The 25,415-nt window shown below is 40.1% G+C and overlaps 2 long non-coding RNA genes across 2 annotated transcripts; one reads left to right on the top strand and one right to left on the bottom strand.

Moving 5' to 3' along the window:
• Positions 1–6,088: 6,088 nt before the first annotated feature.
• Positions 6,089–10,721, bottom strand: LOC139703296 (uncharacterized). Its single transcript, XR_011705699.1, has 3 exons — positions 10,655–10,721; positions 9,104–9,236; positions 6,089–6,180 (listed from the first exon to the last, which is right to left on the bottom strand). It is a non-coding gene; the product is annotated as an uncharacterized lncRNA (long non-coding RNA).
• Positions 10,043–23,571, top strand: LOC139703294 (uncharacterized). Its single transcript, XR_011705696.1, has 4 exons — positions 10,043–10,195; positions 16,429–16,464; positions 18,891–18,949; positions 23,047–23,571. It is a non-coding gene; the product is annotated as an uncharacterized lncRNA (long non-coding RNA).
• Positions 23,572–25,415: the final 1,844 nt, after the last annotated feature.

The following is a 25,415-nucleotide window of genomic DNA, read 5'->3' as shown; positions in this document are numbered from 1 at the left end:
ATTCTTTTATCTCTGGAGAGATCTGAACCTAATGTTTTAATTTTTCTCTTATTCCTTAGAGAAGATGTATTATTTCCTATTTCAGAAACCTGAAATAGAAAATGCATTTAAGCTGGCGTAATAGTTAAATATTATAATATGACCAAAATGCAGTGTCCTTCTAGAAAGCCCTCGAATAGTCTTGATTTTTCTTTTAAAGATGCCTGGCACAAAGAGATCACACATCTTCTACTCTGTGATATTGTGGCTGATTATAAGCAAATTCACACTCTTCAGAGCCAATTAACAATGGTCTCCTTGAAGAGTGATTAGGTCCCTAAGATGATACCCTCGGTCATCCTTTTTTTTCCCCACTTAGCATGAAGTTTATTTATTTCTTTCCTTGATCATCTTTAATTGTTGGCCACTTCATTCAGTTAGTTCTTGTGAGTATCAACTCTCATACTCACAAGAACTAACTCACACAAGAAAACTGGGTTCATTCCTTCACTGCCCTTTCATGACCATAATGCCATCAAGAATGCCCTTTGGTTAAAAGTTCAGCCTTTAGCAGAGTTTACTTCCTCTGTCCACCTCTTCCTTTATTAACCTAGCCCATCCCCCACTGGGGTGGGAGAACTTGGTCCTTGTTCCTTATTGAAGTCAGCTTTTTGCCAAGGTCTTGTTTTTCTAAAGACAAGTTCACATTTTTTGTTCTCCCCTCCTCTGTTTTTCCTCCATTTAAAAATCAAACTGCCAATTTCTTGGTTGTTGGCTCATATTTTCCCGTACAATAGGAAGATGATGGTGTGTTTTAACAGAGGCTTTATTTCAGTATTTTGTCATATGTAGAAATGAAACCGAGATGGTGATTATGTAATTAAAGAGGCATCAGTAATCTGTCATTGATGAGCAATAAAACTCCAAACCCATTTAGATTTCATGGTAAGGATGTAGTTAGTTTGATTATATGACTAGTTCTGGGTTTCATTTATTTTATGCTTATGCCATGTATTTCATCAGGTCTTCAAATGTGGAAAGTTCATTCTTTCCTTAGCCCCTCAGTTCCTGATCCTCCTGCTTGGTCCAATCAAATTCCCCTCATTCCAATGATTGCTTGCTCCTATTACTTCCTGCATGGTCACCACCTCCTTTCTCTTCCTATCCTCTTCTGACATGATTCTCACATATTATAATTTTTTTAAAAAAAAATTGATGTTTTTCTTTGCAACACTTATTACGCAGGTTTAGTTACAACGGTGTACATGTGATTATTTATCTGCCTCTCTCTGCTCTGCAAGACAAGTTGGTGGTCCATCAATACTCATGTATGGAATTACAAGATGAAAAGCATCACTGGGAAGGTTAGATTCTCCTTTTTGTTTTATTTCCTCTTGCCCCACTTATCTCCACATTATTTCTTTTTTTGTGTGTGTGCTGGGGATCGAACCCAGGGTCTTATACATGTGAGGCAAGCACTCTACCAATTGAGCTATATCCCCAGCCCTACCACATTATTTCTTTTTCTTTTCTTTCTTTCTTCTTTTTTTTTTTTTTAGTACTAGGGATTGAACTCAGGGGTACTCAACTACTGAGTCACATCCCCAGCCCTATTTTGTATTTTATTTAGAGACAGGGTCTCACTGAGTTGCTTGGTGTCTCGCCATTGCTGAGGCTGGCTTTGAACTCAGGATTCTCCTATCTCAGCCTCCCAAGCTACTGGGATTACAGGTGTGCGCCACTGCACCCAGCTCCACATTTCTTCTTTCAGGTCATTTCTTCCTTGCCTTGCCCATGACCACTATCCAAGTTGAGGCCCCTAAACCCCAGACTTCATATGAAGCCTCTTGGGGGCTCTCCCTCCTCCCTCACACCCCTGGATCCTGTGTTCTGACCCTCAGCAGTTTCCCTAAATCATCAGCTTTGCCGTGTTGCATTCATGCTAACAACTGTACATCAACCTGTAACTTGTGTCCAAGGGCCCCGGTGCTCCTATTCAAGCTTCTCTCACTTATCCCATTCCTCTTCCTCCTCCTTCTCTAGCTCTGGGCTTCCCTGGTGCTTCCCTTGGTCGATCCAAAGCAAGTGGTGATGGAAATGGAAAAACACCTACTAGGCTCTGAAGACTTGGTAAAAAGAATGTAAACTTGCTAGTGAATAATTCCTATACTGATTACATGTTAAAGAAAGACTATCCTGAATACTGGATTAAATAAAATATATTACCAAAATTCAGTTCATTTTTTTCTTTTTCCCTTTTCTAACCCATTAGAAAAATCAGAATTACCTCTCTGGCTGGTATTATGTATCTATTGGATAGTATCACCTTCTATCCTCATTTGCTATTTATTGTGTCCCTTGCTATGTTCTGCCCTTTTGTGAGGGATGTACTTTTTCTTCACGGAACTGAAAGTCATCTTTGTAGGCCCTGCCATTAGGGCAGTAATGGGATACACAGGGACCCTCTGTATGACTTTGTTGAGGATGATCACAAAATCACAAATTGTCTTCTTGGAGCTCTAGTACTCTAAGAGGCATTTTGAGGCTGAGTTCATTTACCACCAGATACATGGCCATTATCAGCACAGGAGACTAAAACCTATACTTTTTTGTGATCAGTCCAGGGCAATCTGCAGGGAGCTGAAGAAAACCCAAGGCCACTGTGCAATTCCAAGGAGCTCTTAATCAGCTCATTGTTTCTCAAGGTTATTGGAAAGCTAGCGAATGACAACAGTTTGGGGCATTCTAGACTATATGAGAGTTCTTTGTGAAGATACTGCAAAGGGTACCTCTTAATACTTACAGCCCTTTAGGTTTGGTGATCTTCAAAATTGATTGGAAAAATAGGAGAACAATTTGGTAACAGTTATAATATAGATCAATGCTATTATATACAACTTTCTCTAGAGATGGAAATGTACAAAATTGTAAGGGGTAGGATATGTGGCTATGAAATGTGGATAAATTTGAATTTATATGTAAATAACCATAAGTGGTTTGTGTCAGTGCTATTCAAGTCATGTTATTTAAAAAGATATATTCTTCTTCTTTTTAAAAGTAGGGAGATCATGATCATTAACAATCACTATATAATATCAAATTTGTACCATTTCTATTCTGACATTCTTTTTATCTTATTAATTTAAGAATGAGCATTATTAGCTAGGTGTGGTGGCTCATGCCTATAATCCCAGCAGCTCAGGAGGCAGAAGCGGAGGACTGCTGTTTTAAAGCCAACCTCAGCAACTTAGCAAGGCCCTAAGAAACTCAGTGAGGGGGCTGGGGACGTGGCTCAGCGGTAGAGCACTTGCCTAGCATGTGCAGGGTGCTGGGTTCAGCCCTCAGCACCGCAAAAAAAAGTAAAGGTATTGTGTCCAACTACAACTAAAACAAGCAAACAAACAAAAAAGAAACTCAGTGAAGCTCTAAGAAACTTAGTGAGACCTCAAATTAAAAAAAAAAAAAAGGCTGCACATCTGGCTCAGTTGTTAACTGCTCCTGGGTTAAATCCCTGGTACCCCCCCCCCAAATGAGGATAATCAAATTTAATTTCTTATGGTTAAAATCTTATGTCTAAAATTTTTTAGGCAAAAATTAGGCTCAATTTCACTACATGGCACACTAAGTGAAACTGATTTTATTTTCATCTTGACTAATAGGTGTAGGCTTTTTTCATTATTATGTTACAATTCCCCACAATAGTTAACAGTCTATTAACTGAGATAATGGCAAACAGCAATCTGAATTGACATCCAAAGATGAACTACAGGAAGCAAAGATATAAGCAGAGCTCACAGGGATGATGTAAATTTTGCTTAAGGAATATGTTGTAATCTCCAGCTTTCATTCATTCCTTACACTGCTTCACCTCATCTTAAAATGATTGGATTTAAGCATCTTAAAAATGGTTGGGTTTAAGTATCTGAGGAAGGCACTGAGGGTAACAATGATGATGATGATGACAACTGTCTTACCGAAGTGGCAGCCAACACCGAGTCCTCACTGTGACGCAGGCGCCAGCAAAGGATTTTGCATGTTATCTTTTCTATCCTTCAATAATCTTGGGTCATTCTTGGTCTCCTGGTAGTACACTGGAATACTGGGCTGCCAAAAACAATAAAGGCTGTCTACACAGCTAAGCAGGTGAGGGGTCGAGATATCAGAAGAGGAAATGCTCAGTGACAAAGCAAAGACCATAAAATTCTGGGTGAAAATAGGTCAGGACAGTGCAGTATGCCAACAGCCAAATAAATGGTGACTGTGCCATTGCCTACCAACTTGGAAATAAGAATGTGTCCTATGATATGAGAAACTAAGCAACTGAAGTCCCATCTCTTCAGGCTACTATCTTTATTTTTTCTTAGCACTAAAAGCAACAAAGTATCCTAAGGACATAAATACACTGATTTTGGACCTTTAATTTTCAACTTCTCCAAATAAAAACAAACAAAAAAGAAGTAAAGGGGAAAAAATCCTATACTCACAAAACATTAAGAACTAGTTAAGTATTTCTATTTTTTTCCATTCTAAGTTTTAGACCACAAAGTGTCAGTGTAGGTGGGATGTGGACACACAAAGCCACTAGAAATTTACGATAATCCTGGCCAGTTCGTTTCAATGAAAATTCAGTGAGTGTTGGAGGAAAAAAAAAAACAACACAATAAAAATATATTCATGGAGCCCTTTCAAGGTAGCAGGTTTAGCCAGATTAGCAATGCTAAGAAATTCCTTTTCTTATGTGCATATCAGTTCAAAGAGAGTAATGGTGAAGTGGAAAAAAAGCTGAAAGACTTTGAACCTTGAAGGGCAATATTTGAAAACTGTGTTAATTCACTGTGAATAATGGAAAATATACAAAATAACTACTTAAAAGATAAACTTAGCCAATTCACTAACATAACATATTCTATCATCCCAGTGGTTCTCTATTAGTGTTATATTGCCATCCCCCTTTTGCAGGGGAGATGTGGAAATGTCTTGAGACTTTTTCAAACAAGATCATCTATGGGAGGATGCTACTGGTAGAGGTCAGGGATGTCACTCAACACCTAAAGCACCTACAGTGCTAGTAGAGTTCCCAACAACAAGACTGATCCACCTCCTATGTCAGTGTCCTGTGGTAAACAATCTCTGAGACAACCTGATGGGGACACTTAACTTATACTTCCAGGGGAAAAACAGGAAGTTTGAGAAGACCATCTGCTGCTTTACTTGATCTCCAGTGTTTATAGCAGAGCACACAGTTGCAAGCTGGTCAGCTAGAATTAACTCTGGCATTTGTAAATCAGGACAGAATATTATGGAACATGAAGTTACTGGACTGCTTAGAAACATTAATACGCAACTTCAGAAAAGTTAAGATTCACAGAAATAATCTGCAGTCTGTGGCTCAGCCTTTGTAAAAAGATCATTGCTAAAAAGAGACAATAAAAATATCAGGTTCCAAAATGTTTGAAAGTGGACAACCTTCTTGTCCAGTTTCTGCATGAAATCATTTTACCATTCTATAACTGGTCAAGACAGCACTCTCTACATTTATTTTAATGGATCACTATGAAAACTGTCATGCTCACAGTTCTTAAGGCATACAATCCCACACTGGACTGCCGGTGACATCTTGTCTGTAAATGTTCAGCCCAACAAGCTTCTTTGCTCTGTAAGAAAGTGTGGTACTCAAAGGCTCAGTTTAGGTATAGACTGTAGAGCTTTGATTGAAGGAAAGGCGGGGGGACCAAAAACCTTCTCTACAGCAAATGACCCTCAGGCTATTCACCACCACTATCTTTAGTGTAAAATTTCTATCATTTGCCAAATAACTTGTAGGAACTTAAAAACCTAGAGGGCAGAGGAGCAAAAAGTGTAAACAGATTGAAAATCACATAGAAACCCTGAAGTAGGACCATAATATTCAGACTAGTAGTTTACACCCTGATGTGGATGCTTATCCTTTAAGAGCAGGGTCTCATCTTTCTCCTTATAAGATCTGATGGACCCACAGAGTCCTGCCTGATCCAAAAGAGGAACCTACCCAATATGAACCTGACAAAGCTCTGAGATGGGAACTCAGTCAATACACATTTTCATTTCAACATTTATTGTCATTTCCTTTGTTCCAGGCACCATATCAGGTGCTGAGATGGAAAGATCAACCAGGTTTGATGTCTACCTTCCAGGTGTGAAATTTCTTCTTTTAGGAGTCTCCTGAAATGCACATAGTACAGGAAGGGAAACAGCAAAATAGTTCATAACAGTGTTCATGCCTCCTCAGGTTTTGTCTTATACTAAAGGAATATGGCCATGCAGGGAGTGGGTGGCAAAATACAAAGAAAAGTTGAGGGTCACTAACACATTTCACCTAGATTTGAGCTTTATTTCTTCACATCACCTTCCCAAAAGTATAAACATATATTTAAAAAACCCATCACAGTCCCCAGTGATATTCAATAAGGAAACAAACATCATTTCACCTTCCCTTTCAATACACAACCCTATCAATTGGCTATAAACTGGCTCTTCTCAGTACTACTGTCCTTGATCCTGTTCCCTCTTAGGTAGAGGGGAGAAGGCTACATCTAAGTGTAAGAAGAGAAAATCATTTGTAAAATGAAGCACAATATGGTGCTTTGTGTAGGCATCATTTTGCTAATGTATACTGGGAAGCAGAGAGGCAGGAATATGTGGCTATCGTGTTAAAGGAGACTAGATGGTAAATAGTGAATCCCATGAGACTCCTCACCTCCAGGCCCAACCCCCCACACCTGGGGTCTTTAGTGTATTAATTTGTAATATGGTGCTATAGACTGGTTGGTTTAAACAACAGAAATTTATTGTCTTGCAGTCTGGAGGCTAGAAGTCTGACACACAAGTCAGTCATCAGCCAGGTTGGTTCCTTCTGAGGGCTGGGAAAGATCTGTCCAGGCATTTCTGTTTGGATGATTTATTTTATGTGTTAACTGGCTAGGCCATGGGACCCAGATATTTGATCAAATACAAGTCTAAAGTTCACTGAGAAGATATTTTTCAGATGACATTAACATGTAAATCATCAAACTCTGAGTAAAGCAAATTACCCTTCATGTGGATGGGTCTCATTCAATGGAGCAAAAGCTTTTAGAGACAAGACTGAGATTCCTGATGAAGAGGAAATTCTACCTCTAGATTGCCTTTGGAATTGAGCTGCAACATCAACTCTTCCCTGGGTTTCCAGCCTATAGGCCTGCACTGCAGATTTCAGATTTGCTTGAGTCCCCCACTCATGTGAGTAAATTCCTTAAAATAAAAATCTCCACTCCCTAGTGGTTTTGTTTGTCTGGAGAATCCTACTACACCTCACCTTTGGTAATTCCTTGGCTTGTGGCAGTGTTAACTCCAGTCTTCACTGGGCCTTCTCACTGTGTCTGTATCCAAATTTCCCCTTTATTTAGGACACCAGTCTTACTGTACTAGGGACTACCCTAATGACCTCAATCTCCTTCTAAGGTCGCATTCTAAGATATCATGGTTTAACACTTAAATATGACTCTCTCTGTGGGGGGGGGCACAATTCAACTCATACCCAGTAGTGACACAAAAAGTATGCCTGCATTTGTAACCCAAAAGGTTTTAGAAAGTTAAAATCACTTTTGTTGACTTTTGCATGTGTGTTTGAATACATACAATTTTTACAGTGAGTATGTCAAAAGGGCTAAGATAGAACTTACCTTGTTTAAGACATATAAAACTTGAGTCAGGCTTGTCCATGCAAAAACAAATCACAATGAATTCTATATATACATAACTATACTGCACTAAAAAATAACTATAATAGAAGGGAGATCAGTAGAGCAAGTGGATCTGGGGAGGAAGGAAGAGAGGGGATGGGAAGGCACTGGGGAATGTGATAGATCAAATTATTACGTATATGTACAAATACAGTATAATGAATCCTACTATTATGTGTAATTACAATGAACTAATAAAAAAAGTATGGCTTAGGAATAAAATTTCAATACACCATCACGGTAGTACCTTAAACCAGGTAAGAACATTTTTTTTTTTTTTTTTGGTACTGGAGATTGACCCAGGGGTGCTTACCCATTGAGCCATATCCCCAGCACTTTTTAAAATTTTGAGGCAGGGTCTCTAAGGCCCTCCATAAGTTGCTGAGGCCGGTTTGAACTTGAAACTCTCCTGCCTCAGCCTCCCAAATCGCTGGGATTACAGGTGTGTGCCACTGTGCCCAGAAAGAACTGGGTTTTTGAGTGTGTTCATCACCTGAATTCATTGAGCAGATATAAAAAGCAATAGGCCACAAATGATCTGAATATTGAATCCAATTGTGCCTATTACCCCCCCTTCTTAGGAAAAACATCAAATGTATATAAATATAGTGGGAATAATATAATAAATTACTTATATATCTAATGATCTATTTGAGAAGTGATCAATTTTGGCTGGATGGGCCTCATGAGAGCTAGCCTTTCTGTGCCACATGTCCTTTGCTACCACTGATTATGCATGCCTTGGATTTTTCTAACACACTCCTTACCAGCTGTTTTGTAGATTTAGAAATGTGTGAAAAAATATTCTAAGTCTTTAAAAGCAATCATAAGTTGTGTATTGAATAAGTGCCACACAGATTGAACTGTCCGATTAAACCATTTATAATTATGGAAAGGACAGCAAAAGTACTGGTAAATGATTATGATTATATTGAACAATTCCTTGTCATCAAAATGATTTTGGAAGAAAGCCAGCCTTTTGCAATTCCTCCAAAACTAACTTAAGAGATTTTGTTGTTATTCAAGAAAGCTTAACTTCTGCCTCCTACCCACTTCTTCGATGAGGGCAAGATCCCAATCTAGAGTTGCTAAAGGTTTCAAAATACAGTCCTTATACTTGATTTGTATGTTGCAACTAACTGTCCTGGCACTGCTAATGAAATGGAATGCACTTCCCTCTGTCCATCATTTCCCTAATATTCACTTTCACTCCAATTATCTCAGTCTTACTTCATTTCAACTGTAAACAACAGCAGTCTTTTGCCTGACTTCAGGGAAAACACAGAGGGGTGTACTGGTACAGAGAACTTTACACTTGTTCCATTTGTCCTTTTGGTGAACTCCAGCCCAGGTACTTGGCTCACCGTGAATTCCCATACATGCTGCAACATGACTTCTCTGAGAGGTGGATAAGGCTGCCTTTCTTAACAGAGATTTCTGACTGTCCTCCAAACTCTAGCAAGATTTTAAAGAGCACAGTGGAGACGGGCAGAATTCCTGTAAAGGAAGTAGGAAAACCAGATAACACTGTGATTTTCAGTGGCTGACACCAAACAAATTCTATCCAAAGTAAGGTTTACCCATCTTTATTAACTTCACCTATTTCTCAAGCTTTTCCAGCAAAAATAAATGGGGGGTAATTACAATGATATTGACACTAACCAGTTAGCAGCAGCCTCAGACAGCAGCACTTAACGCTGAAGGAGAATCCCAGACACCAATATTTGTATTTTGGAGATTATTCTCCTCCAGCTCTGGGGTACCACTCGAGAGAAAAAGGGCAGGAGGAGGAACTGAAGACTGCAGAAAGCTCAGATTTATCCACAAGACACAACTGTGCTGGTGATCCTCTACACTGGCGATAGCTGTGAGTCTGTCCTTTGCCCCTGGCACAGTCGGGGACAAACTCAATAATGCAGATCCAAGAGAGTCCCAACTCGTGTGCCGCGGTTTCTGGAACTGCAATTTCTTTATTTGCCAGTCACTGGGACAACTTCTCTACGTTTAAATGAGCGGCTTCCTGAAAGAGTGTCTGGTGATCCTTACAATGGAGAAACTGAGCTATCCCCGCCGCCACTCTCCCGCCCTTCATAAGAGAAGCCCTGTCAGGACCTCGGCCAGACAGGACCTACAGCATCTTCAGCTCCAGGGTGCATTTGTGGAGCGTGATCATGAGTGTGGAAACATGGTGTACTCCCTCTGTCAAACTACGCTCCCCCGTGGCTAACGCTGCACACTGTCAAACGACACTGAAAGACCGGAAACCTTGTCGCTTGCTCTAGACACTTAAAATTCTGGCGCGCAGCCCTCTAGATTACTCCCACAGACTTCGCCACGCCTCACACGCCAGGAAACATCATTCGCTACACCAGGCCACGCCCCTGTCTTTCCGGCCGCATCAATGAAGCCGGAAGTCCCGCCCCCGCTGCGCTCTCCACTCCCAGCTCCCTGCCCTAGTACGTGTACACGCGTGAGTACGATCTATAAAAAAACACCGGACTCTAGCCGCGACTACGCCACTGTCTTCCGTAGGGGCCACTGTTCTTATTACGTGCAAGAGGAGGAAGGCCACGGCCGGACTCTGCCCAAGCTCAGGGCACATACGTGCGTCCCGCCTACTTCAGGCCCCTACTCAGGCCCCTCCTACCGGCCCTGTGCCCGACCCTCCCTCGCGCTACTCCAGAGCCCACCTCCATCCGTGGCCCTGCCCCCACGCTCCGTCCAGTCCACGTCACTGAGCATAAGGCCTTTTACATCCTCCTGACCACCCGGTCACGTCCATCTTGCCCACCCGAAGCCCCTCCCTTGCCCCCACAGGCCATATTCTCGTTCAGGTCTCGCCGCGGCGATTCGCCCGGGCTTCGGCTCTTCCTCTGGGCATTGGGGCCTGTGCTCCTCAGTGCCCAGGCCCCTACCTTCGTCGTTGACCAGCGGCTAGGGCCCCGGTTGGCCAATCCTAGCAGTCTTCCCAGGCTACTCGCCACAATCTTGGACTCACAGTAGTCACTCCCATCCCGCGCATGCGTATTTGCATGCCTAAATCCTCGCCTGTCACTGTGTTCCCTGGCCACCCACTTTCAGTTCGGTTGTGGTGACAACTCTCCCGCCAGGACTAGGTCCCGCTACAAGAAGGAAGGCAGGTCTCTTTAGAAAATTGTCCTGCCCAGGGTTGGACACCGGTGGCATTTATAGCGTGAAATGAGCCCACGATTCTCTGATCTTCCTCTAAAAATCGACTTTGTTCACGTTTTTCTCAGCATTTTAAATACCACCTCTTAATGAACAGAAACCAGGTAGAAAGCAGAACTGTTAAACCAGTGGTAAAACCCTGTTTCTTCCAGCTAGGTTTCATGTCCTCTAGCCCCCCCTAGGGAGCCATCTGAAACTGTGTCCTTTCCACCCCTCAGCACCCTTGAAATACTAGGCAGATGTGTGTGTGTTTGTGGCATGAGCACACACTCCCTCTGCTCCTTGTTCCTTCATGGTGTTTAGGGCCTGTTGAGACACCACCACACTTAAAATTCTGCTTGCTGTCCTCTCAGAGATTAGTCTTGTATTTCCTCTGTTTACTATTCTGGGGTCTACAAGAAAAAAGCCAAGAGGTCACTATCAGCTTTAATTTTTTTTTTTCTGCCCAGAAATTTCTGAAGAAGTTCCTGAAGGAAGGACATTTTCTATTCACCTTTCATGCATTCATTCAAGAGGATTCATCCAGTATTATATTCCAGAGACAAATAAGATATATCCCAAGGAGCTAACAGGCGAAAGTTCCCCCAACTTGGGTTTGGATAGGGCAGGAAATAAGGAGAAAGTTAAAAATGGTGTAGTAAGGGGATTGATTGGTAGTAAAGGATCTGGTAAGTGCTGGTAGTTGATTGAACTAGTAGCAGTATTTGGGGGCAGAAAACAAAGGAAACCACTTTCAAAGTACTTATGACAACCCCTTACACAAGTTCTCAATAAATCCTCACTGAAAATATGCCCTTTTCAACTTGTGTAGAGGGCTGTAGTTTTTCCCTCTGTGGTAGTAAGATTGGCTACATATAATTCAACATATGGCAGCAGTCAAGATCTTGTTTCCTATTTTGACATCCAGCAGTCAACATTTTATGATCAGATATGAAGTATGAGTTCCTTTCTCTGTTCACCTTCCTTCCACTTCTGCTGTGAAGATAGTAGGAAGGGGATTAACAATGCTGAGTTAAAAGTAGCATAGAGTAAACAGCAGTTTTCAACAAAATATTTTTCTTATGTATACCTTGACCCTGAGAACTCCCATTTATAGAAAATGTTTCAAATGCCAGTCATTTATTGCCTGAAAAAATAAACTAACAAACATGAAATGGGACCAAGTATACCTGTTAGTGCCTTGATTTTTTTTTCTTTTTTTTTTGGTTCCAACATTGAGTCACATCCTCAGCCCAGTTTTTTATTTTATTTAAAGACAGGGTCTCACTGAGCTGCTTAGTACCTCAGTTTTGCTGAGGCTGGCTTTGAACTCACCATCCACCTGCCTCAGCCTCCCTGCTGGCTGGGATTAAAGGGCTGTGCTACTGTGCCAGGCCTGCCTTCATTTTTATAGTATTAGTTATATTCACTTTCTCTACAAATGATTTGAAGCAGCTTACCAAATATAAACAACAGTATATAAAAGAAATAGTTGAAAGAATCATAGGGGCAATTCATTGAGGAAGAATAAATAAAGCTGGATCCGGAAGAGTAGTTGAAGGTGGGCAATAGGTTTGACTATAAGCTTCCAAATAGCCGTAGAAAAGAGCAAATAATGGACTGGGTTTGTAGCTCAGTGGTAGAGTGATTGTCTTGCATGTGTGACGCACTGGGTTTGATCCTCAGCACCACATAAAGATAAATAAAACAAAGATATTGTGTCCATGTACAACTAAAAAATATATATAAAAAGGAAGAGAGCAGATAACAATTACTTGAAGGTTTTACAGTGTTTATAAAAACCAATTGGGATTTTGTTTTTGAGAAACACAGTTTTTCTTAAGCTTTTTAGTCCTGAGGGACATTTCAATTCCTCACTATGATCATGCTGTTTGTTTTGTGATTGTGACAACAATTTACATACAGTAACTCCATATGATACATATTTCTCACTTAACTAACAGCATGATCATTAAATCAATTTTATGAACATGCAAACTTTCCAGTTTAACTAAATACTCAGATCCTCAATATTCTGGTTTAATTCAGGGTAATATTTAGCTCATCTTTCCCTTGGATGGCAAATCAGGTTCTGCTCACATATCAAGTCTTGTCCATTCATATTGGCTGGCTGAATAAGTGAGTTGGGAAGTTTTGTAGCTGAGTCTGTACTCAGAAGGACAAAGTCTTATAATAGATTAAAAAGATCTTTGTGGGCACAGGATGGGTAAGTGTCTGCAAACAACAGCATATCTAGAATCTCTGATTTCAGTAATAAGGGTTTTGTGTGCACATCTTTTATGCAGTCCACAAAACATTTTTCATGATGAGGCTTTTAATGAAAATCAGGTCATTTTCGCTCACTAAAACCCTGGAGTGGAAACTTTGAGAGATTGATTCCTATGTCTTATGTATCAACCAGAATTAGAGCAGTTTAAAATTCTGTTATGAAAATAAGAACATACAGCCTAAAAGTTACATGGCCAGGTGACCTTCCTCTACCTCTGTAGAGGTGGCAAGGGAAGTACCTGTAGACAGTATTAAACGTGACTGGGTGACCTCCAGCTGGCAGCAAAATAGAATATTAAGGATGGATTATACTACACCAGAGAGCATGTCTGTTATAATTTTAGCCTGGAAAGAAACCATGACTTGCCCAAACCATGAGAAAACTCAGAACTGTCTAGAACAAAATTATCACAAATTTAGTTATAGATCTAATTTGCATTTATTAGTGAATAATGGCAGCATCCATTCTATAAAATACCATGAAAGTTCCCAGGGGACAGTAGCAGAACAGTATGTTTTGTAAGACAGAAACAAGGAAATATGAAAGAAAAAATATTTTTTAAAAGTACTCTGAGCTTCAGAGTCCTCATCAGGGAAAAGTGGGTAAGGTGAGTCATAAGTTCAGAGCCATGTTGAGGGGCTGCAATGAGGGGACAATGTGTACAGGAACAATGACACCAATAATGCATCTTACATGAGTCAAAAGTCTGTAGAGGTTGTAGATCAATAGTTATGTGCAGTAGATCAATAGTTATGTACCTAAAAACTGCTTTGCAGTGGTGTTGTGGAGTATAAAAAACAGAGAAATTAATTTCTTTTTCCTGTCTCAGGAGACTGGGTGGCCTTTTGTGTTGTTCATGGCAATGGTAGTCTAAACTCTTAATCTCTACTGTCTAAAACATTTAGAAATAAATAGTAACATATTCAGAATGAAACTGCCTCATTTGTCAAGATTGCCATGGTTGCTAATAAGTTATTAGGCTCTCATGTGAGATTGCTGAAAGGAACAGTTTATAAACTGAGTTACACAAATAAAAATACTCAGGAAATTTGCTATTTAAAATTTATGCTTCACTTCAGGTGATGCTTGTAATCCCAGTGACTCCAGAGGCTCAGACAGTAGGATCACAAGTTCAAGGTCAGCCTGGGCAATTTAGTGAGACGCTGTCTCAAAATTCAAAAGGATTGGGAGGTGTACCTCAGGGTAGAGCCCCCTACCTAGCATTCATGAGGCCCAGAGTTCACTCCCCAGTACTGAAAAACCAAATTCTATATCAAAACAGACACTAAATGTGTGCTTTGTGAAAAAGAAAATTAAGATAGTATGTTGAGAAGCAAAAGTCCTGATATCTAGCTCTGTTTTCCATCTATTTTATTGAAATCTCCTCAAGTTACATAACAATGAATTTACTTTTACTTACTTCCATGTCACAAGTAACTGTGTGGCATCTTCATATTTAAAGTTAAGTAATTGGTAGCATATATTTGTCATTTGAGCTTTTGTCTTTCCATTCATGTGGCAGGACCTATAAAAGCCTATATTATGAATGGTTCCATTTTGGTCTACAGGGTTTTTTTTGTTGTTGTTGAAAGGAAAGTGACCACAACACTCGGAGTGACCAAGAGATCTTTATTGCAGCAGTGCAACAAAGAGAAAAGAAAGAAGAAAAGAAAGAGAGAGAAAAGAGAAGAGATGAACAGGGAGAGAGCAAGAGCGAGTCAGACAGCGCGCGTAAGAAAGATAAAGAGCAAGAGAGAGAGGGCAAGAGAGGGAGAGAGAGCAAGAGAGAGAGGGAGAGCAAGAGTGAAAGAGCAAGAGAGAGAGGGGCCTGGCAGGAGGGAGTTTTTATAGCCCAAATCTAATGGGGCCTCTGGGTCTGCAAGCTGCCTTGTTGGCCCAAGGGGGGGTTAAGTGTTCAGCCTTAAGCAGGGTTGAATGTTCAGACTTGAGGCAAACAGGTGATAAAGGACCAGATAGAGGGGGGTTTGAGTGTGTGGGCTATCTTGCAGCCAACATCTGTTCAGCCTGCCCTGCAGACAACACAGTTCAGCCTGCTCTGCACCCAACAGTTGTTATTTTTTTTTGTTGTTTTTTTTTTTTTTCCTGTTAGGAAACACTTTTCGTGGCAATTACTATGATATAGAAAAAAATGGAAATTGTAATTGTAAACTATTTAGAAAATAAGAATGAGATCACTTTACATCTGTGTGCCTTGTCATATGACCAGAACAGGAGACCAAAGAAAATTCAAAACCTTGGATATTGCAATTATTAACTGAGGAGTAAAAGATAAATGTGCCTACTAATTCAAAGGTTAGAAAAATAAGAAGTGAAATGACCACAGAATTAAGAACTTAAGAAATGTACACAAGATGATGAGTCAGAAAACCAGAACAGAATTGAAAACTAGATCCATAATCATGTTCTTTGAATAAACTGCAACATAGATATATAAATCTCTAGCAAGTTTAATGGAAAAAGTGAAATATTAATATACACACTAGAAAACATAAACTGACCATAGAAACAAATGTAGGTATTTCATGGGAAATATTTCAGGAAGTCCATGAGAATACTGTAATACCTTAACAAAATGAATAATTTCTTAGAAATTGTAAATACCCAGGGCTAGGGAATGTAGCTCAGTGGTAGAGTGTTTGCCTAGCAAGCATGAGGCCTTGGGTTTAATCCCTAGCACCTCCAGGAAGAAAACCAAACCAAACCAAAAATTGCTGAAATAAATGATCATGTAAGAAATTAAAAATTTCTAAGAAGACTTCCTCTATAATATGCATGGTCCAAATTATTCATTCTTATGCATTGTAAATATTTCTAAACATGGACAGTTTTAGAAATCTTTCTACATCATTTTCAAGGTGATAGTGTAAGGACCTGGAAAGGGGAACACTTAACAATCAGCACTTGAACCCACATGATATTCGTCTAACCAAATACGTATTTTAAAATCTTAAGGGAAAATACAGCAAACAATCCCAACAGCATGCTAAAAATAAATTTTAAAATCCAATATAAGTGTTGAATAAATATAAAGAAGTTTATCAATATAATGCACCAAATGGGAAAAACACTATGATAATAATTATAGATAATAAAAAGCTAATTGATAAATGTAATATAAATAACTGATTAAAATAATTTTTGATAATTAGAAATAAAAAAAAATACCTTTATTACATGATATGTCTTGTTTTTTTTTTCCTTTTTTTCCAGAATTCGGATGGAAATAAAGACCTCACCCCACCCATGGTAGGCAAGCACTCTACAAATAAAATACTTTGTTATAATCTCTAACTCTATGTGTATTGACTTTTCCTCCCCCAGATAACTTCATTTATTCTGCCTTTTTTTTCCCCCCGGGGATAGTTAAGTGAGCTCTTCTAGGAAATTTCCACTACAGGTCACAGTGAAATTGCCACACTGGCTGGGCCAACTCTGGGCAGCCCCTCCCTGTGGTATAGCTTTTCTGACTCTGTCCTTGCAGCCAAAGCAAAGGGGGTGAGAAAGAGCTCCTTCAGGTGAATTACACTAACAGAAAGGAGTCATCTCCAATAAAATTTCACCCCTCCTAGGAAAGGGAAACAATGTGTCTCTAAAATGCTGCAGAAGTGCCATTTTTGATCTTTTCCTCATTGTTGCTTTTAAAATCTTGATTTCCTCTTTAACATAAGGGCACCCAATCTAAACTTTCCATTCATGATTTTTGAGGAAAGAGGTGGAATCTAGGGACTGAATTCATGAAGAGGCAACTTGGGAGAGGAAAGCTCTGACATGGGCCTGGGGACTTCTATTGGTGTCAGTAAGATGCCTAAGGAATTTTCAAAAGTTTTTAATTAATGTGTTATAGGTAGACATAAAGGTGAAATTAACTTTCTATATGTACATAGCATAGTTTGGCCAGTTTCTTCCCACAGTTCTCCTTTCCCATCCCTTTTGCTTCTCCCTCAGTCCTCTTTGCTCCACTGATCTCCCTTCTGTTTTCATAGAATTTCCCTCACTCCCCCCCCCCACCCCTTATCTTATTTTGGTCTACATTCTGCATATGAGAGAAAACATTTGACCCTTGCTTTCTAAGTCTGGCTTCTTTCACTTAGCGTGATGTTCTCTAGTTCCATCAGTTTGCCAGCGAATGCTATAATTTCATTCTTTATGGATGAGTAAAACACCATTGAGGTTTTGTTGCAATTTCCATTTGGATTTATGGGGACAAGACACTCTATGTGGTGGACCTGGGTTCCATTGTAGTCAGCCTAGGCAGTAAACCCATTCCACTCAAGGCATTGCTGCCAATTTGGACACCAGATCCTTGGTTCTCTCACAGGTCAGGTGATTATAATAACTGAGGTGTTGTTTTGAGGCTTAGCAGAATAATCCAGTGAGCCTAGTTCATGGTAGGTAGCTCTAGGTCACAGTTGTGTAGCTGTGCTGACCAACGCAGTCACTAGCTACTGTGGCTAAACTATATTAAATGCTACTAAACAAAAAGTTGAGTTTCTCAGCAGCACCAGCTCCATTTCAACTGCTCTACAGCCACCTATGTCTAGGGGCTACATACTGGGTAGCACAAGCACAGCACATTTCCATCATCAAATGGTATTTCAATTAGGGCTAGGATGCAGCTCAGTGGTAGAGTGCTTAGCTAGCATGTGGAAAGCCTGGGTTCCATCTCCAGTGTCACAAAAACAAAACAAAGAAGCAGAATGGTCCATTGGGCAGCACCGCTCTATATCACTAACTTGGATTTTCAATAATGGCCAAACCCTAGAGCTAAACAAAACCATCCCCTTTGTTTGAAGTGGAAGCTGTCCTGGGATGTTTACCTGCCCAGGTAAGAGTCAGAAGAGGGCAGTGCATCCTTTGTTCCCCAGAGATAGAAAGGAGTGATATTTGCTTCCCAAATTCAAAGAGCCTATCTGTGAACCAGGTAGTTTAGCCCTGAAAAGGTGGAGAGTTCATGCCAAGGAAAACCTCCATTGAGGACTCCCTTCCTTCCACTGTGCACTTAACCAGGCAGCTGCAGAAGGGGTGGGGGGGTGGATCCCCATTCTGTCAGCAGAGGAAACATTCTTCTGAGGTAGAGTTTGGGAAAAACAACTAATCTGTTTTTCAAACGGATTTTTGTAAATAACTGACAGGAAATGGGCCGCATCTATTGCAGTATTAACCCAAGTGTATGGGTGTTAATTATTAAACCTTTTAGATGGTGGCTCACTGATCTCTCTGATATTCTAATCCGGTCACAGAATGGCTAAGGCAGCTTTAAGTGGAGGGTGGATTTTTTTTTCTCAGTTTGCCTTGTGTTTTCCACTCCAGAAGAATGTTTTGGCTCCTCTTTTTTCTGGTGACTGTTATTCATGCTGAACTCTGCCAATCAGGTATGTAGCCTTGAAACTTAAAAATAGCTTAACAAGTCATTGACTGAAAGAAATCTTTATTTTTCTAAATCTGCAGGCATATTGTGGATTTTAAGTTTAGCCTGTGACTGTTTTATGAGTTTGAAAGAAAATGTAAACCACTTAAGGTCCTTGCCATCCAACTTTCAGGGGTGTTTAGGGACAGTTTCCTTGTAGTTCTGTTTTCTGTTGCTTTTAGTTCATTAAATATTAGGATTAAATGGGCTATGTTTGGGCAGATTTTATTATCATATACTGCTGTTTCTTTTTCTTTTCTGGCAGATGCAGAAAACGCCTTTAAAGTGAGACTTAGTATCAGAAGAGCTCTTGGCGATAAAGCAGTAAGTGGAACACCTGCATGTTCATTTTGAATTTTGTTACCTAAGAACTGTGCTTGCTTTCTCTGATGATGGGCCTCTGTCTGCATAGTAATGATAATATATCATTTCTAAAGACTTGAAGTCTGATCTTTGTAAATGTAAAGGTAGAGTATACTAAAATAGAAATTGTTGTTTTGAACAACCAATAAAAAAAATAAAAAATAAAAAAAAGAAATTGTTTACAATAGGCTTCCTGAGGTTCTTTATCTGTAGTGTATGCTGGAAGACATTGAAGTTTTGTATGGCACCAATTTAAAGAACATGAACCTCTCAATCCAGCATCATGGAGCTAAGGAGACTGAGGGTCTGTCTGGGTTGGATCTGCCCCTCATTGTTGTAGTCCTTGCAATCTGGGCAGCTTGTTTTCTAGTCATGGAAAAGAAGGAATGGTACTTAATACAGAAAGTCTTTCATAGCACAAGAATTCAAATTCTAATGTAAAGTTTAAATTCTTTAGAACTACCAAAGTGATACTATGTCATATACTTTTGAAACCAAAGTTTAGAAATACTCACAGGGCCTCTGTGGATATAGAAACAGTAAAGAGACTTGAATTAATAAGACAGTTATTATCAAATTTCAGTGTCAGCTTCCCAGAGTGATGTGCAAATTACTCCCCCCACAGGTGTCATTAAGAGGCCTCCAACTAGAAACCCCCCCAAAAAATGTGCTAAAAGAGTTTTCAGGTATTCTATTACAGGACAGTCCACCAACATATCATTGTATTATTTACTTGGTGAATTATAATAGCTAATAACACCCAGAATTGACTGCAAACTTAATTTACTTTTTAGCAGGGAGCCTTCTAAGCACTTGACTGCTATCAGCTCATAAAGCCCTTAACAACAGCCTTTTGAGGAAAGTGGTATAGGTACTCTTATTTTCATTGGATGGGTAAGAAAACTGAGATGCAAGGAAATGAAGTGACCCTTTCAGGACCTTAAGCCACCAAGTGATAGAGGTCAGATCTGAATCCAGGCAGACTGACAGCAGAATCCACTCTATACCCTTTCCCCTAACCCAGTGTATAGGGTTTCTCATCCTAAGATCCTCAGAGTGGGTGCCATGCTGGGTGGTGGAGATGCATTGACCCTAAAATCAGACTTGTCCCTGCCCTATGGGGATTATGGTAGTGGGAGAATCAGTCATCCATTAAGGATGTAGTAAAGCAAAAGCAAATGTGCAATCTTGACAATATTACAAGCTTTGGCCTCTTCAGGATCCTTAGTATCTGGCCCTTCTATAAGTTCCATGAGTTGAAGTGAACCATGGATAAAAGAAGGAATGACACAGGGAACAGCATATGTGAAGGAGCTTGCTAAGCATGAGGGATAGAAGGAAGGCTAAGGTGTGTGGAATTGTGGCAGTAAAAAGCAAAGTGGCATGTCATCATATTTGTAGTTTCAGAAAGGGACTGGGCCTAGGAGTATGCAGGCTGCTGCATGAAAGAGTTTTGCTTGAACATGAAAGAAGTGCTTGAGCGCCTCAAATGCTGTTGGGAAGCTAAGCAAGATGAACGCTGACACACGCTTGTTGTGTTAAGCAATGTGGAGGTCAGTGGTTGTCCCGGTCCGGCAGGACACATCAACGTGGGCAGCGAACCTAGATGGGGAGGAATGAAGGGACAAGAGACACGAAAGGATGACAGCAAGACAAAAGTTCTGATCAAGCTGCAAACTTTTATTGTTCACACAGGGGTATTTATATGGTGGGGATGGGGAAGCTCTCTTATCGGCAGTTGCTGGATGTCTGCACAAGGTGAGATAACCGCAGGATGTTTCAGGAAGATAGGTTTCAGGAAGATAGGTGGCCGCAGGATGTCTCAGGTGAGATAAGTAGCTGCAGGATGCCTCCCAGGCAGGATGTCTCCCAGGGGGCTGTCAGGCTAATCTTTGAAGGAGAATTTCCTTCTAGTCCCTGACAAGTGGTCACTTTAGAGAGAGCCTCTTTTGTGGATTGACAGCCAGAAGGCAGATATTAGAGGGAGTGTTGTAGGTGGAATGAAATATAAATGGGTGGTGAACATGTGTTAACAGAAGTATGGACAACTGCTTTGAGCATTTTGACTATGAAGAGTAGGAGAGAGATGGTGCATGAATGAAAGGAGGAGTGAAGTGATTTATTTGTACTGTTGTCTCAAAGGGAAAAGTTTGAGCAGTGGACAGGCTGCAGGTAGATTTGAATACACAGAAGAGGGAGGGAAACTGATATTGTTTATATGATCAGAAGGGCCCAGGAAAGGCATTCCTAATAGAGATAGGGGGAATAGCCATTGATAGGAGAGGCACCGCATGTCTGGCCCTTCAAGGGAGAAGATGGACAGGGTGTGCTTCTATGGACGAAGTTTTGTATCTTGGTGTCAGGAGGATGAGGGAGTTCAAGTTGATGACTTGAGATGTATCTGTAAATTATAAAGCAACAATGTCTAGTGAAAGTGAGGTGTGAAGGAAAGCATAATAAGTCAGCAGACCTATAGGAGGTTAAAATAGTCCTGTGAGCCATCAGAGAGAGAGAGAGGAAACCTAAGGGATTCCCAGGCAATTTTGGGGTAGGTCATTATGAATTTAGAGTTAAGCCAATAGTCCCTGTTTTGTGATTTTCTCCAATTATGTTGTATTACTCACCTAAAATTTGGGGTTGGCCTGGGTTTGAGGTCCTGAGATGTATGCAGAAAGCAAGGTGAGCTGGGACATTAGGGCCTTGGCATAAATGTTATTGAAGTGAGGAACCAAGGAATCTGAACTGATGGATGAATAAATACATCTCATATGCTCCATGTGGTCTGTGGAGTCACATGTGGTATGTAAAGATGTTTTCAGTTTCACACACTTTTTGAGCACCTGTTATACATCAAGTAGTATGTGCAAGAGGTACTTAAGCTGCTGTGAACATTTTTGTATATATCTTTTCCACAGCTTTCTTTTTGCAGGACTATTTAGCCAGGAGTGGGACTTTGGGTCAGAAATTATTCCTGTGTTTAAATTGGCACCTCTTTTCTTATGTTCTCTTGAGTTGTCCATTTTCTTCTTATGTGGTACATGTGCTTGATTCCTTTTCTATGTAGAGACTCAGTGAAACATTTTGAATGCCTTTGTGAAAATATGTAACCTCCAGTGCACTCGCTTTCAATCCTTCCACCCTTACTCAAGATCAACTGGTGAGGGTTGCAGGATATCCACCTTGATGTGGATCTGGTCAGTCCTGTACTGTTCCACGTAGTTTGGGGCTTTGCTCTGTGACCCCAATGGGACTCCTACTGAGGCAAATCATACTCTTGTTTTTAAGGGGAACCAATGAAAGGACTGGAGATCAAGTCAGATCATCTCCAAGATCTGAAAAGCAATTTAAATTCATGCTCTGGCAAGGTCTGGTTAGCATCTTTCATTGTTATTTGCTATACTGGATTATCATTCTCCTATAGTTGAACAGACTTATTCCCCATCTCCCCAATCTGAAAACAGTGCATCCCTGTTTGAATAGTGTTTGTGTGCTGTCTATAACTGGACTAGTTTCTTCTTTATGTCTTGATCTTATTAGATTGGACTATAGTTATTCTGAGTAAAACTGATTTTGGAACCAAATACATTTTAAAAGCTAGGGGCTATGCTATGAACCATTTGACTGTTTCTAAACTCTTATACTATATGGCCAGGATGATTTGTCCAAATGCCTTATTGACTGACTGGCTACTAATGTGGCAGCTTCTAAGAAAGAGCACAAAAGGAAACACGTCAAACTTGGAATTATGGAATGTCCCAAAAGCCCTACTCCAGATGCTATGGTACATGATTTATCATGTTCTCCAGTTTTCTGTGTACAAAGAAGATGGGATGGGAGTGTGGAGACTATGAGAATGAGTGTAGCATCTAATGGAGTGTTTTTTAAAAATATTTTTTAGTTACAGATAAACACACAGTATCTTTACTTATTTTTATGTGGTGCTGAGGATCGAACCCAGTGCCTCACACATGCAAAGCAAGTGCTTTACCACTGAGCTACAGCCTCAGCCCCATAATGGCCTGTTTTTAACCCCATACCTCTCTTTCCTTCTCTTTCAGTATGTCTGGGATACAAATGAAGAATATCTCTTCAGAGCGATGGTGGCTTTCTCCATGAGAAAAGTTCCCAATAGAGAAACAACGGAGTAAGCAAACAGTACAAAATCTTAACTGATTATTTGCAATAGTCTGTGAGACAGTGGATTATTTTAATCCTTGATCTTGAACATAAATTTTAGCCAATTGGAAGGGTCCTCCATTTTTATTAAACATTAAAAGACCTTTGTAATGTAGCTTAGCTTACAGCTTATATCATGTTTCAATGGTGCTCTTCATTCAGCAGGCAATATGAAGATAACTAACTTCCAGAATTGCAGTTATATTTCCTAAGCTTTCTGTCTTTCTGTTGTATACATATAACTTTTCTTGAAGAAGGGTGGATAGATGGATCAATAGGCAGGTAGTAAGGAACTCTATTCTCACCTTGAAAAATAACAGAAATATGTATAGGTTCTTCCCCTAACTGGTATCTGTCATAGCAACTTGTAAGTTTTCTTTAAAAGCACATAGTACAACTTTGAATAGTTTTGCATTTTTTTTCTGTAACTCTGGAGGAATCTTCTCTTCGTGGTGTTTCCTTCCTTCACTATTTGTGATGAGAGTAACACTCCTGGTTTCTCTCTACTCCCTCTCTGGTGCCTCCTTTTGAGAGGTGAAATGTCTTATCTGATTGGTAAGCTGGATGGAGAACCTGGGTGTGGGTTCCTTTTCTTTGGGAGCTAGCTTGTCCAGCCAGCCCCGCCCCCACCAGTCATTCTTAGTGTCACTTGCTAGCTGAGGACAGAACCAGTCTCCACTGGTACTGGGAGACATACACACTTTAAGGGTATACTTGTTGACAGCTGAAGAGCATTTAGATAGGTAGGTGTCACATATGGAGTGTTAAATATCTTCCATATTCCTTCAGTGCATCCTTCAGCCTCAGCTCAGCTCTATCTGAGACAGTACGGGTATATAAGGCTTTTTAGTGTTTTTATTAATGCATTATAGTTATATATAATATTGGATTTAATTTGATGTAATAATCTCATGTATATATTTTTTTCATATTATAATTTGAGTTATAGGTGGCAAAATATCTTCATTCTATTTTAAATGGAGTTGAGGATCAAACCCAGTGCCTCACGCATGCTAGGTGAGCCCTATCCCTCTGAGCCACCACCCCAGCCCTCATGTATCTTTTTAGTGTATACTTTTAACCAAAATATTCCACATGAGTCAAAACATTACAAGGAGATATATATATATATATATTAAAACAAAGTTTTCCCCTAGGTAAATTCTCTTCTTGTTTCACAGAAAAAGTATTTACTGTTATGGTATAAAACTGCAGCATTCTTTTCACAACTATGTAAAACTTTTTCAGTAAAAACAAGGTGATTATATTATAAGAAATTGAAAAGGAAACAAAGCCACTGGTTATCTGGCAGTGCTAACCCGTGTGGTGTCTGTGTGTTCTCTACTACTCCTTCTTGTTTGCAGGTTTTATACATTGCTGTGTTCATGGCACTATTATTTCCTGTAAGTACCTTCAAATTACCTGATGCATGGCTATGCAAAATGTTCCCTTTCCTGGTAAAAATCAACTAAATATGTGACATTTTGGATTAGTATTGAAGAATTCATCTTTAGAATGTTTTCCTTCAGAAGCTGAGACATTGTAGGAGTCTATGAATATGTGATCAGTTTGCACGAAATGTGTTTTGCTTGGACTTTTACACCTAGGGTATCTATACTCTTGTGTTGCCAATTGTAAATATCAAAAAGTACAGAACTAGAACAGGGATCAGTAAAAGTTTTTCTGGGAAGGCTCAGGCAGTGGGAGTCCTGGCAGTACTGCTCTCAGAGAAGTGAGTGATGAGCAGGATGTGTTTGAGATGTAATCCATGTGCTGGACTGTATTCTACATGCCCTGCCACAAAGAAAGCTGCATTCCAAATGCGCAGGCTTCTGCTGTGGGAATGGGGGTACATAGTGCATGATAGAGTTGAAACTCACTCTTCTACCTCTCTGATTATCCATAAATATTGGAAAAGACGGTGAAGATGCTGTTCAGTACAGAAAATAAAACAAATTTGACAAACTGAAGGTAGAGATTCATGTAACTCAGAGAATGCTGAATCCTCTCTCATTTTCATCCACCTCTGACCCCCTCCTTACTACAGTAACTCACATTAGGTTTAATTACCATTAGTGATACAGAGCTCATTCTCTCCTGAGGAAGCCAGTTCATATGTCGAGATCTAGAATTGGTATATACTTAAGACATAAGTATACGGTGGGCTCAGAAAGAGAATATGACTTCTGAAGAGAGGTCCTGGCTGCATCCATGCAGAACTTGCTGGAGAGCTGATCTGGTCAGGGCACCA

This window comes from Marmota flaviventris, chromosome X (genome assembly GCF_047511675.1).
Source record: "Marmota flaviventris isolate mMarFla1 chromosome X, mMarFla1.hap1, whole genome shotgun sequence".
Taxonomy (NCBI): Eukaryota; Metazoa; Chordata; class Mammalia; order Rodentia; family Sciuridae; genus Marmota; species Marmota flaviventris.
Note: the sequence above shows the minus strand (reverse complement) of the source record. Positions and strands in the feature narration are given on the sequence as shown.